We start from the raw sequence: 12,779 nt of genomic DNA, 5'->3' as shown, positions 1-12,779 counted from the left end.
TGCTGTCTCCTACGTATTCCCTAACGATTGCAACTTCGGCATCGTCTTGGCATGTTTCGGCTATTCGGTTTCGATAGTCTTTGTCGTATTTTCTTTGTCTATCATTCTTGGCTGATTTTAAATAAATATTTTAAATATGCAAACATGAAGGGTGTGCATATATTTATATATGTATGTATGTATGCTATATACAACGTTTCTATGTCTACATAAATTCATACATACATATATATGTATCATTGCTTTCTACACCAGAGAAAATCAGTTGCAATGAATTTGATTTATTATTCCATTAAAAGCTTTTCTATGCATTATATACATACTATGTACATACATAGATATGTATGTATGTGTGTGTATGTGTCTGATGTACTTTACTTTGATCTACATATGTATGTATATAAATATGAATAAAAGTACTAATGGGTATTTATTTTACCCACGGGAGCTGGCTTTGTACACAGTACGCACCCAGTACTTTGCATGGAAGAGAAGGTGGTGGTGGGTGGCGGAGTATAAAATTTTTATTGGTACCAAGGTACAGGTATGTACATATGTATGTACGTACATAGTATATACATACACACATATGAATATTTACATATGGTGTATTAACGTTCCGGTTACTCCTCGGAGGCTGATCTCAGTGTATAATACCTCTAGATTTGCTAAATAATTAATTAAAAGTAAGTTTGTTCAGCAAACTTGATAGTCGCGAATGGTATGAATTTGCAAGCCAATATGCTCAGTTCTACCATACATTTACTATGTACATATGTACATACATATGTACGTACATATGTATGTATGTATGAATGTAATTTTACACAGATAATTTACAAAGTCAAAAGTTCAAGCTAAAAGTTAAATGGAATTAAATTATGAATACTGCATGAAAAGGAGACAAAGACGCAAACTTGAAGCTCAGAAACAAAAATGATTGCTGTTGAGGCAGCACACGTGTAGCAGATTATTGACAGCATTGTTAGTGTATATTTATACATATGTATGTATGTAAGTATGTATGTACATATGTACATCCATAAGTACATTTTCACGATTATTTCTAAGTACTTAACAAAGTAAAAATATATAATGTACTCAGTATATGCATGTATGTATGCATATCTATACCTATTATTTACGTTAATTTTTTAAAGGGCACGCCATTGTAACAGTCTTAAAAAAAGCCATTTTTGAGAATTTAAAAACAAAAAACTTCCGCATCTCTTGTTTTAAAATTTTAAGGGTATATTTCTAAAAATTGGAATAACACAAAGTACAGAAGAAGAAAGATAAATATATAAATATACATATGTACATATATGGTTTGTCCGGACAGTAATATGACTGATTTTTTCCGCCGCGATTGTACTTCTGATTCGGTAGAGGGAGTTCTTAGCTAACGAACAAGGGGGGGATTCAGTTGTCTCCAAGCCCCTGGAGAGTCAGGACAAGATTTTTCGTGCGACATGTTTTTGTGAGTGGTGTAAGCTGAAAATGTAGAGTTCGGTAAACAGAAGTACGCGATTAAGCTGTGGGTGAAACTCGGTCAATCTGCAACAGAGATGTCTGATATGATCAAGCAGGGTTACCCAGATGTTGCTTTGCCGCAAGAATGAGCAAATTCAAAGTGAAAACGATGCTCATTGTCGTTTTTGACATCAAAGGCATCATGTACCATGAATTTGTTCCTCCTGGACAAACCATCAACGCTAAGTTTTACGTGGAAGCCATCAAGAGATTCAAACGAAGGGTCAAGACATCGTAGCCGATTGGAAGTTGCACCACGACAACGCCCCGGCTCACACCGCTTTTATGTGAACAACTACTTTACCATGGCCGGCATCCCGCTTCCGCAGCCGCCCTACAGCACAGATGTGGTCTCACCGGACTTTTTTTTGTTTCCTTGCCTGAAAAGGCCGATGAAAGGCAGCATTTTGAGACGACAAAAGGGACCCAAGCAGCATGCACCTTGGCTCTCAAGACTATTCCGGAGAATGCCTTCCGCGACGACTTCCCTACATGGAAATCGAGTCTATTTTGAAAGTTTTTAAAGAATTGTAACAATTGGTTCAATAAATTTTTTTAAATCGACTCAGTCTTGTTACCTCCCCGACAACCTCTGTAGCTTAGCATAAATCCAATTTTGTATATACATACATACATATGTATGTATATTAACTACAAAAGCGTTAATATGTACATAAGTATATACATACATATGTATATTGTATATACAGTATATGTATATAAAATTTGCAATGCATTTAAATCCGATTAATGCAACCCTGTCGACCGCAAAAACAACCGCGGTCAGTGTCGTTCATAGCAGAGGGTAGATGCAGGATGGTATACATACCATATGTACATACATATGTACTATATGTAAATATAAATATATTTATGCACGAATTCCTAAGGGGCAAGAAAAACAAAAACATATTGAATAAACTTAATTTTCAATTCAATCCACAACTGGGCTGACTTCAAAGACACCACCTCGACCCACCACCTGCTTGCACTAGTGAGCGTGTGCTGGAGAAGAACAATAACAAAAGAAAATAGAATGGGAAAATTTAAACACTTGCTCGGTCATATAATGTGTAAAAATGTATGTATATATTTAGATGTGAATACATATGTATGTATACATGTATTTGTATGTTGCCTGTATTATATATGTACATATGTAGTTATGTATGTGCACTTTCTCCTGCATTAAGCTTCACAGCTGCAACAACAGTAATATTAATAAAAGTTTAACAAGAGTTAGTGCCACGCCCCAGTGCAACCGCCCGCCCACCGACTGCATCATATACTTATGTATGTACGTACATATATGCATGTATATTATGTATGTACATGTGAATTGCACTGAAGTATTTTCCATAAATTCATAAAAGAAAATTGGATTTTCTTTGCTTTATTGCGTTGCATAGCATTGAGTTGCCTGGAATGAGTGGCGTTGAGCTGAGCTCAGTGGCAGCCATAGTACATTATATTCGCATATATACATCTAAAAATATAGACTTTTATGTGCCTCATAAATAAAATGTAATGGTCAGTTGTATAACACAGCCCTTACTTCGTATATATGTATGTATGTATATATTTGTCTACATACATATGCATTTATGTATATTTAAATGTAATTTTCAAAGCTATATGTTACAAGTACATACATACATATGTATATGAAGTTCACAAGCAGAAAACTATGGATTCACCGTTAAAATTCCATTCCATTTACGCACACATACATACTGTTAAATTTGCTATATGGCTATGTGCTTGTCTAAATTGAAACCCTCCCCACAGCCAAGTTTCTTTCTTCCTTTTTTATGGGACTCTCATGCATACACACGTACTAATGCACGCAAGTTAATGGAAAATGTTTAAAAGTCATTCAACTTTGTTTTTGTTTGGTTATTGATGAGTACACACACACACATACATTCAATGCGGTAATGATATCACAAAAAGGAAAGTGAATAATGTACAAAACACTCGGATCTCCACCTCGCAAAAGCTGGTAATTTTCGGGTGGACAATATGCGAGTACCTAGTATAGTTAAGGTTTTTGCTAATGTGAAGCAGCTCTGCATTAACCCTAATAAACCAATAATACTCGTAATGAATCTTGTTAACATCAATATCTACGATTTCGATTTCGAAACTTCCTACTAATATCACCCGTCGGCAACTTAGCCCTAACCAAACTTTTTAATAACAAAGACGCCTATTGACGGACACCACGATATACTATACAATATTTAATCTTTTGTAAAATTTCCAACCGGTAATTGAATCTCGATCTCCATAAGACTCTCTACTACATTGTTTCGACACTAACCAAGACTCATTTGCAATGGAAACCGGTTGCATAACGCCTTGCAGTATGCTACAGTTTTCAAGGAACTTTATTTTACGGATTGTCTCGTCTGGTGTATGGGGTCTATTGGACAAATAATGAAGACCCACGACTGAGGTTAACTTAACTTTGCCGGAAAGTTCATATTACCCCGCGGGATACACCAGATATGCCCAAATCATTTGTTCAGATGGATCATCCTGGCTTTCATTGTATATGTAGTTAGTAGTTATGTATATCTTTCTAAAATGCAAAGGTATTATACCAACTTTATAGAGGAAAAGTGGAGTTCTGAGAGTAAAACGTAGTAAGCCCCATCGCTCCTATGCAGTCTGACAAAATAGCATTCCCCTACTTTGCGTTATCTGAAAACTCACTGTCGTTTGAAGAATTTCTTTAAAGTATTTAATAAGTATTCGAAATTGTCCGACACTTCGAGTTTAAGATCAGCCACGTAAAAAACGCCACCAATGAAAAATTACCAACAGCCTCGGACTACTTCCAACTGAGTAGGCAATTGTAGAGCTGTAGGAGGTATACGACGATATGGACATAGTTCAGTGCCTACGCTGGCTGGGTCATGTTGTCTGAATGGATGAAACTACTCCAGCTCTGAAAGTTTTCGACGCAGTGCCCACCGGAGGAAGCAGAGGAGGGAAGAACTCCACTCCGTTGGAAAGGTCAGGTGGAGAAGGATTTGGCTTCGCTTAGAGAAAGGAGAAACGACTGATGCACTATTGGTAACTCGACTATAACCGCGTAAGCGATGTCTCCACCAGTAAAGAAGGTAAAAATTCGACACCAACGTTCTAGTGGTTTCAAATCGGTAATGAATTCGCGGAGTCAGGCTGGGACTAACGCAATTAGCTACTATAAATATGCACATGGATATGTAACTACATACATACTACTATATACATATGTATGTAAATTGTCTATTTGAATTGATAATTTTACACACTCACTGGTAATACCCACTTTAGAGTGGGGGCTTTTTAGCGATGCAGCGCTGAGTAATCGGTTTTATAAATATTTATATAAGTGCGTGGACTTAGTTGAAATGATGATGCAATGCGGCTTTCTAGTGAAACGCGCAAAAAACAACAACTGTGATGATGAATATGATGATGACATGGTGTATGTACTACATACATACTTACATGTAGATTATTTATATAATATAAAACGTGATTATATTAATTTTTCTATATTTGATTTGCTTAGGAATGTATACATATGTATATAGTATGTATGTACATATGTATGTATGTATTTTTCTTATAAGGTTTACTGATAAACTGATGACTGCATAAACACATGTGTATATGACAAAACAATCTGCATACATATGATTGTGTATACATATGTACAAAATATCCCATACATTGTATATACATATGTATATGTAGTAGGTGCATATATGTATATTTTAATTATAGCGKGAGAATAAACATACATACATATCTATATCTGGCAACCATTTGTGTAATTTTATAAATACATTCAAAATATATATCATGAATATGTATGCATATTTTTTTGTGCAAAATTTTATTTTTATTGTGATATAATTTTTCTTATTAGCAAATTATCTCATAGTAATAATCTTTTTAATATACTATATTCAAACACACATACATTTGTATATACTATGTATGTACATACATACATGCATACATACATATGTTTATTTCATGATTTTATTTTGTGTTAGCTCACACTCCGAGTGCTTTGAACTGCTTTCCGTGTGATTAATTTCGTTTGTCAATGCTTCAGTATACGATCAAATGATTAACGATCTCGTTTATATTTTTTGAATTTTTATTTTATTTTATCTTATTTCTACTTAAAATTTTTCATACCAACCATGAATCACCCGAAAGCGCGCATTGTAGATGGAAGAGAGCGCTGTAGTAAGGATTCTGCATTGTTTTCAAACAGGTATGCAGCAAAATATTTTTTTTTTGGTAAATTTGAACCGGTTTGTATATTTACAAAAATGCAATTAAAAACAAGAAACGTTAACTTCGGTGCAACCCTTCACATGTGCATTTCTGTTAGTAACTATGTGTTCAGTTTGTATGGAAGCTATATGCTATAGTAATCCAATCTGAACAATTTTTTTGGAGATTATATTATTATCTTGTGAAATGTGAAAGTTTTCCATACTAGAACTTGATTCCGATCGTTCAGTTTCTATGGCAGATATACATATGCTATAGTTCCGACAAATGAACAGCTTCTTGAAGAGAAAATAACGTCTGCAAAATTTCAAAACGGTATCTTAAAAACTGAGGGACTAGTTCGTATATATACAGACAGACGATTATGGCTAAATAGATTCAGCTTGACATACTGATCATTTATACATATATGTATATACTTTATAGGCTCTCCGACACTTCCTTCAGGGTGTTACAAACTTCGTGACAAACTTAATATACCCCGTTGAGGGTATAATAAAGTGCTGAAAGTGAGACTATATTTTGGAATATATACACACACTTTTATACAAATTCATATATGTATGTACATACCTAACCAAACATATGCACATATTTACATATGTATGTATACATATATCTATATTAACAGTATGTACATATTTGTATGTGGGTATATCCATATGTGAAGTTCAAATTTTCGATTTTGGGTTTTGCAAATATACACATATGTATATACATACATATATACATATATCGATTGTACTTGTGGTATTTGAAAATACTCTCCGAAAATTTGAATTTGATTAGACAAATAGCGACGGAGATATTAGCAACCAGATATTCAATTCGATGCAGAACAAAATAGGGAAAGTACTATCTTCCAGAAGATTGTATAGCTTATTGGCCTCAGCAACCGTGCGATTAGTTCTTCTTTAACCAGAATGGATGAAAAAGCGAATTAAATGGGTCTGGTGGAGAACGAGGGCAAGCCGAAATATCTCCCGTTATCAAACAAAGACTCACTGTTGACAGTCCCAACTTCGAAGTCGTAGGTAATTTCGACTATCTCGGAACCAGTATTAACAGCAACAACAATTTTAGCCTCGAAATCCAACGCAGAATAACTCTTGCCAACAGGTGCTACTTCGGACTGAGTTGGCAATTGAGGGAGTAAAGTCCGCTCTCGAAGAACAAAAACCAAACTGTAGAAGTCACTCATTATTCCCTCAACAACATTATTTTCAATTAAATCGCCTTTTCGTTGATTGGGACGTAAATTATTTAGGTGAATCGATCACTCTCCTGCGCAAATTCCCACCTTTCGTTAAAAATATGCATCGTATGCACATACATTCGTTTGTATATGGATACCTAACCATTTACATATAACCTTTATCAGCCATACATCTTTCAAGACGTTATATCCCACTCTTTGTTCAGCCACAAACCGATTAGCGGCCTTTCCCTATCCCTTGTACAATCCACTCTGGCCCGAGCTCAATTGATAATTGCACTCGATGAGTAAAAATCTCTTCACTAAACTTTTGCTCTCCACCATATGTTGTTGTATTTTATTGCCATTATTTTGTTGTAGTAGCGCGGCGGCAGATCAACCAGAATGGACTTTTGCTGAACTCAACCTGACCTGAACCGATTTATTATTTGCGCTACCGTTGTTCGACATTTGAGCAGCCGAGCCGAGCGTTGGATGTCACATCCACCATTGGTGTATTCTTTTACCCGCACTTGCCTCACTACAGCCCACGTTGCCATGCAACATGCAGCAGTTTCAGCCGTGCCAACGACGCCCACACGACTGCACCCACGTAAATACACCAAGCTTAAGCCATCGCCATAGCCATTGTTATAGACACATACCAGGCATTAAAACAACAATAATAAAGGCAGTGACAGGCGGCGGGAAAGGCGTAGCCATAGCAAAAGCCACTCGCTCAATTGTTTGTTATTGTTTTTGCGATTGTTCGTATGTTGTTGGTTTTGCATCGCGGTTGTTCTTGTGGTGCTTGCTTTTTCGTAGGCGATGTTTCAGCGAAAAATATATGAATTTATAGAAGTATAAAAGTGTGTTTGTATAAATACATATATTTTTGTGTTTATATAATATTTACATAAATACATAAAAATGTATGTACAGCCGTGTTTAAAATATTATAATAAGAGTTCCCGTCAGGAAAACATTTGATCCAAAAAATGTATCATGTCAGAACATAAACACCAAGCAATCTTCCAGCTATACTTCTAAAGGTAAATCTGCGACAGGGGCGGTTGATATGAATGAACAGGTTTACCATCTTCTTTTTGACATCGAAGGCATAGTCACCATGAACTTGTTCCATCAGGACAAATTGTCAACGCCAAGTTTTACGTGGAAGTTCTCAATAGGCTCAAACAAAGGGCCAATCGGGTCCGACAAGACATCGCAGCCTTTGTGAACATCTACCTAATCAAGGCCGGCATCCCAAAGCTTACGCAGCCGCCCTACAGCCCAGGTGTGACCCGAACGGACTTTTCTTTGTTTCCTTCCATGCACCTCGTCTCTCAAGGCTATTCCGGAGAATGCGTTCCGTGACGCCTTCAATGCTTGGAAATCGCGCTGGCAGTGCTGATAGTTCACTGTCCCAAAGTCTAAGCTTATTGTTTATATAGTATATATATTATATTCAAACTTTAATTTTAATACATACATACACAGTTATTGCACGTACGAACACACACACACTTAGCATATCGAAAACGTTATTTGTTTTAATAGCTTTGTTATTGCAATTTTGCAAAATTTACGCAAACACAAACACTTCAGCACATGCACTGCAACTGCTACATTGTTGCGCAAAGCTTTATCTTTGCTTTACCGTTATACCCCTCGTCGCACCATGTGCTTCGACTGCACCGACCACTTCATTAACTTGGCTACCACTACCATAGTAAATAAGCCACAACAACATACATACATACCTACTTAGATACATATTGATAATTTTCCATTTTACTGTTACTATCAATGTTGCCCCACCAACCAGTCACGCCAACGCCTTTGTTCCTCCTGCACTTTGGTGCACCAACCAACAACAACATGCAGTGGGTTACCTTGGCTTGTTGTTACTATTTGTATTTGGCGTATGCGATCTTCAATGCAATACATACACTTACAAATATTTACATGCATAAATATATAAAGTACTTCTACACATAAAGATGGAGTAGTTGCCAGATATTTTAGTGCTCTAAAGTCTAGCCATTTGTAATAGGTTTTTTAACCTTAAAAACTTATTTGAGTTTTGAGTACAAGTGTCTAAGGCAAATTCCGTCGAAACTTTTCCGGTAATGAATGGTAACTTCTAGGAATTAAACACGAAAATCAATAAAAAAATTTTTGAGGTTCCTTACGCACAGCAAAACAACAGTTGGTACGACGAGGAGTGTCGTGTCCCAGCGGAGCGAAAACCGACTGCTTACCTCGCAACGTTACGATCGACCACAACAAGTGTGGGATGGGATAGATATCGAGAGTTGGAGAGGGAAGCAGACAGAAAAAGAGTGAGGCCGAAATGCGTGAGTACGAAGAGCTTCACAAGCTGGCCGACAAGGGTAATGTTCGAAAATTCTGCGAATAACAGAAGGTTTAAGGGCCGGAGCATACTCTTGTAGAACTCAAGGAGGTAATCTATTAACCGATGCCCAGAGCATATTAAAATTATGAAGGAAACACTTCTTTAGTCTTCTGAATGGCAGTGAAAGCATAATGCCTGGAGAAGGCGAACTCGATTCCCCAATCGATGACGATGGAGCAGACGTTCCATTGCCCCACCACGAAGAAGTTTGAATAGCAATTACCCTTCTGAAGAATAGCAAAGCTTCGGGGGCCGATGAATTGCCGGTCGAGCTATTCAAACACGTTGGCGAAGAGCTGATAAGGAGCATGCATCAGCTTCTTTGTAAAAAATGGTCGGACGAAAGCATGCCCAACGATTGAAATATATGTAAGTGTGCTCTGCCCAATCTACAAAAAGGGAGAACTAAGAATTTTATTTCTATATCATAACTGTCTCTTATATTTATGCTTTATGAATTCTTATGTATGCTTGTACATACATACATATATCATGTGTAGAATACGCTTTGAACGTTTGCGTCAGGTGGCAACATCATGCCCCATATTTCAGTTTTCGCTCACACAATTCACCGCATTTCGACGTGACGGTACATTTTTGTTGCAATTTGAACGTGGAATATTCTTTGCTGTTGTTTTTGTTGCTTATAACCCAACAAAACAACAACTACATAGACATTAACTGTTGTTGTAGTTGACGCTGTGTACTCCTTGTTGTGGTTTGTTTTTGCAACGATAACTGAGCGTGAATTCTCATTTGTTTTTGGCTTTAAGCACTTTTTCGTTTTTATACAAACACACTTGCAAATCTTTGTTACAGCAACAAAGAAACGCACTGTTAAATTTTTTATTTTTTGATTATACGGTTTTGGTGTTGTTCCACATACATACATACACAAATCGTGATAATCGTGTAAGTATGTTGCAGCGTTAATTATTGTTTTTATTATATTTGCTCATGTTTTATTGTTGTTGCCGTTTACGTGCTGTCGCTTTCTGTGGCAATTTGCATACTATGTATGTACATAAGGGTATGTGTACACATTTACTATGCATTTCGTGTCATTTATGTTGCTTACTTGGCGAAAACTTTATCATCACTCACACATACATATATATACATATGTACATATTTATTTATCCATGTGCATATGCATGTATATACATTTTTGTACATGTAACTATATATTTATCTGTGCGTGCGCTCCTATTTTCCCATTTCATTCGATATTTTTGCTAAAACTGTTACCACTTGTTGTTTGTGTTGTTGCTGATGTTGCGCTTGCCACATATTGCAGTTTTACCGTTTCGGTTTTGTTAATTTTTCAGCTGATTTGGCAAAAACTTTAGAGAAACATGTATTTTGATGAGTCATCAGTGATAAATTTCTCCCACCGACCGCAAACCCCCGTCCTGGCAATCGCCAGTCATTTCGGCAACCGTTGCCTCCGCCCAAGTTTGGCCAAAATGTCCGAACAACTATCATACTTCGCAATTTCCAACCCGGCAGCTGCAACAAAAACATCCATGCAGAGCATGAGTCTGCTCCATAGAGACCCACAAACAGACATACATACATACATATGTACATACTCTCAGGCAAACAGAGTCTAGTAAAAATCGCCAATATTGCCTTTCATCGTTATTCTCCAATTTAATCGTTTTTTGTTTTTGTAATGGCATACACTACCATTTCGTTTTGTTTTACTCTTTGTTGTTTTTGCGTGTGTATTAGTGGGCAGAAATACGCACGGAAATAATGTGTGTATGAACCTCTTCAGTTTTGCCCCCCTTTAAGTTGAGGGCGATAGGGAACTTCAAAAGAGGTCAAACAGTATTTTACAATTAATATGTATGGGTGTATGTATGTACATATTTATGTGTATATATGTACATACATATGTAGGTATATTACGTAAGTTTTATACCAGTTCTGAACAATTTTCTCTCTCATTTTACCTCACTCTTTTCAGCGTCCCGATTCCGATAATGCTCACAAGCGTTTGCAAAAAACGTATTAAATTTTCATTCTAAAGAACTATTTCTATAATATTTCTTTTTTTTATTTAAGCAATATAAGTACATATATATTTTACCGAAAGAAGGAGTCTTGGTTAACTTAACTGACAGATGGTTGCTAAGCAGACATTGTGAAAGTATGATAGTACATAAAAACCCAGAACATAAGTTCAAGTTCTGTACAGAAAGCTGGACTTCGCGAAAGTCAATAACATCTTAGCTACGAGGTTTACAGAACATCCATTACATAACCGAATTTTTAAAAATGTTTTGTAAATGCTCTTAAGTTTGATTGGGAATATGGGCATGAAAAATTTGTTTGTTATTAAGGAATTTATATGCGTAGCCTATAGGATCCATTTTTGTCGAATATGCTTAGAATGTATTATATATCTTGATTTTGTTTGCAAGTGAGTGATATTTTTGATGTAGCGGTATCATACGATATCAGAACTACTAGGCTCATACTAGGTTAGGTTAGGTTACGAGGTCGGAACTAACAGATAACTCACTTGGATACTTTAGAACACCGGTCCGTTGTAACACTACTAATCTCATACTGAGTTAGGTTAGGTTAGATTAAGAGGTCGGTCCGAAGAGGTATCTCATTCGAACAGCTTTTAGCACCGGTCCGTTATGGTACCTAAAACTCCTATATTGAGTATATACAAATTTTGTTGTTATTGTTATGTCATTTAGTTCACCCAAGGTAAGACTACCGAGATGTATCAGTCTTAGTCTTGAAAAGGCTGGGTAATGGAGAAGAAAATTTTTGGATATAAGTATGTATCTACCACACGCTCCTCCATATAACTTTGACTACTGGTGACCAACAAGATTTTTTTCCATATCGCATGAATGTCTAGTGGATAGTGTCCAGTAAAAACCTACATGTTTGCGGTAAGATGAACTGTGCTATAATCCAGTAGTTCAGTAAATCTCCTGGATTTTAAATATAGTAGACGTACAAGAGCGAGATCCATTATTCCAGTGATAGAAAGCAAGACGCCATTGGATATCCAACTTGGTCTTATTCCGTTGTAATTGGGACAAGGGTCCGCCTAGCTCATCGGCTTTGCTGTTGCCAGTGATACCGCTGACCCTAACTTAATGATGATGTGAGAACATACACTTCTTGACTAGCTTTCAATGCACAGTTACCAAGCTATGCGCCAGTAATACATTTCTACGAGATCGACTTAGCAAAACAATATAGTTCAAAGTCTGGGTACGAAGTCCTAGTACTAGTTCCAGTTTGATAATAAAACGCTTCACCTTTTTGAGACCAGTTGCTCTCTAGGCCAAAAAT

Source organism: Bactrocera latifrons, unplaced genomic scaffold (assembly GCF_001853355.1).
Source record: "Bactrocera latifrons isolate USDA-ARS-PBARC rearing strain unplaced genomic scaffold, ASM185335v1 scaffold_133, whole genome shotgun sequence".
Taxonomy (NCBI): Eukaryota; Metazoa; Arthropoda; class Insecta; order Diptera; family Tephritidae; genus Bactrocera; species Bactrocera latifrons.
Note: the sequence above shows the minus strand (reverse complement) of the source record.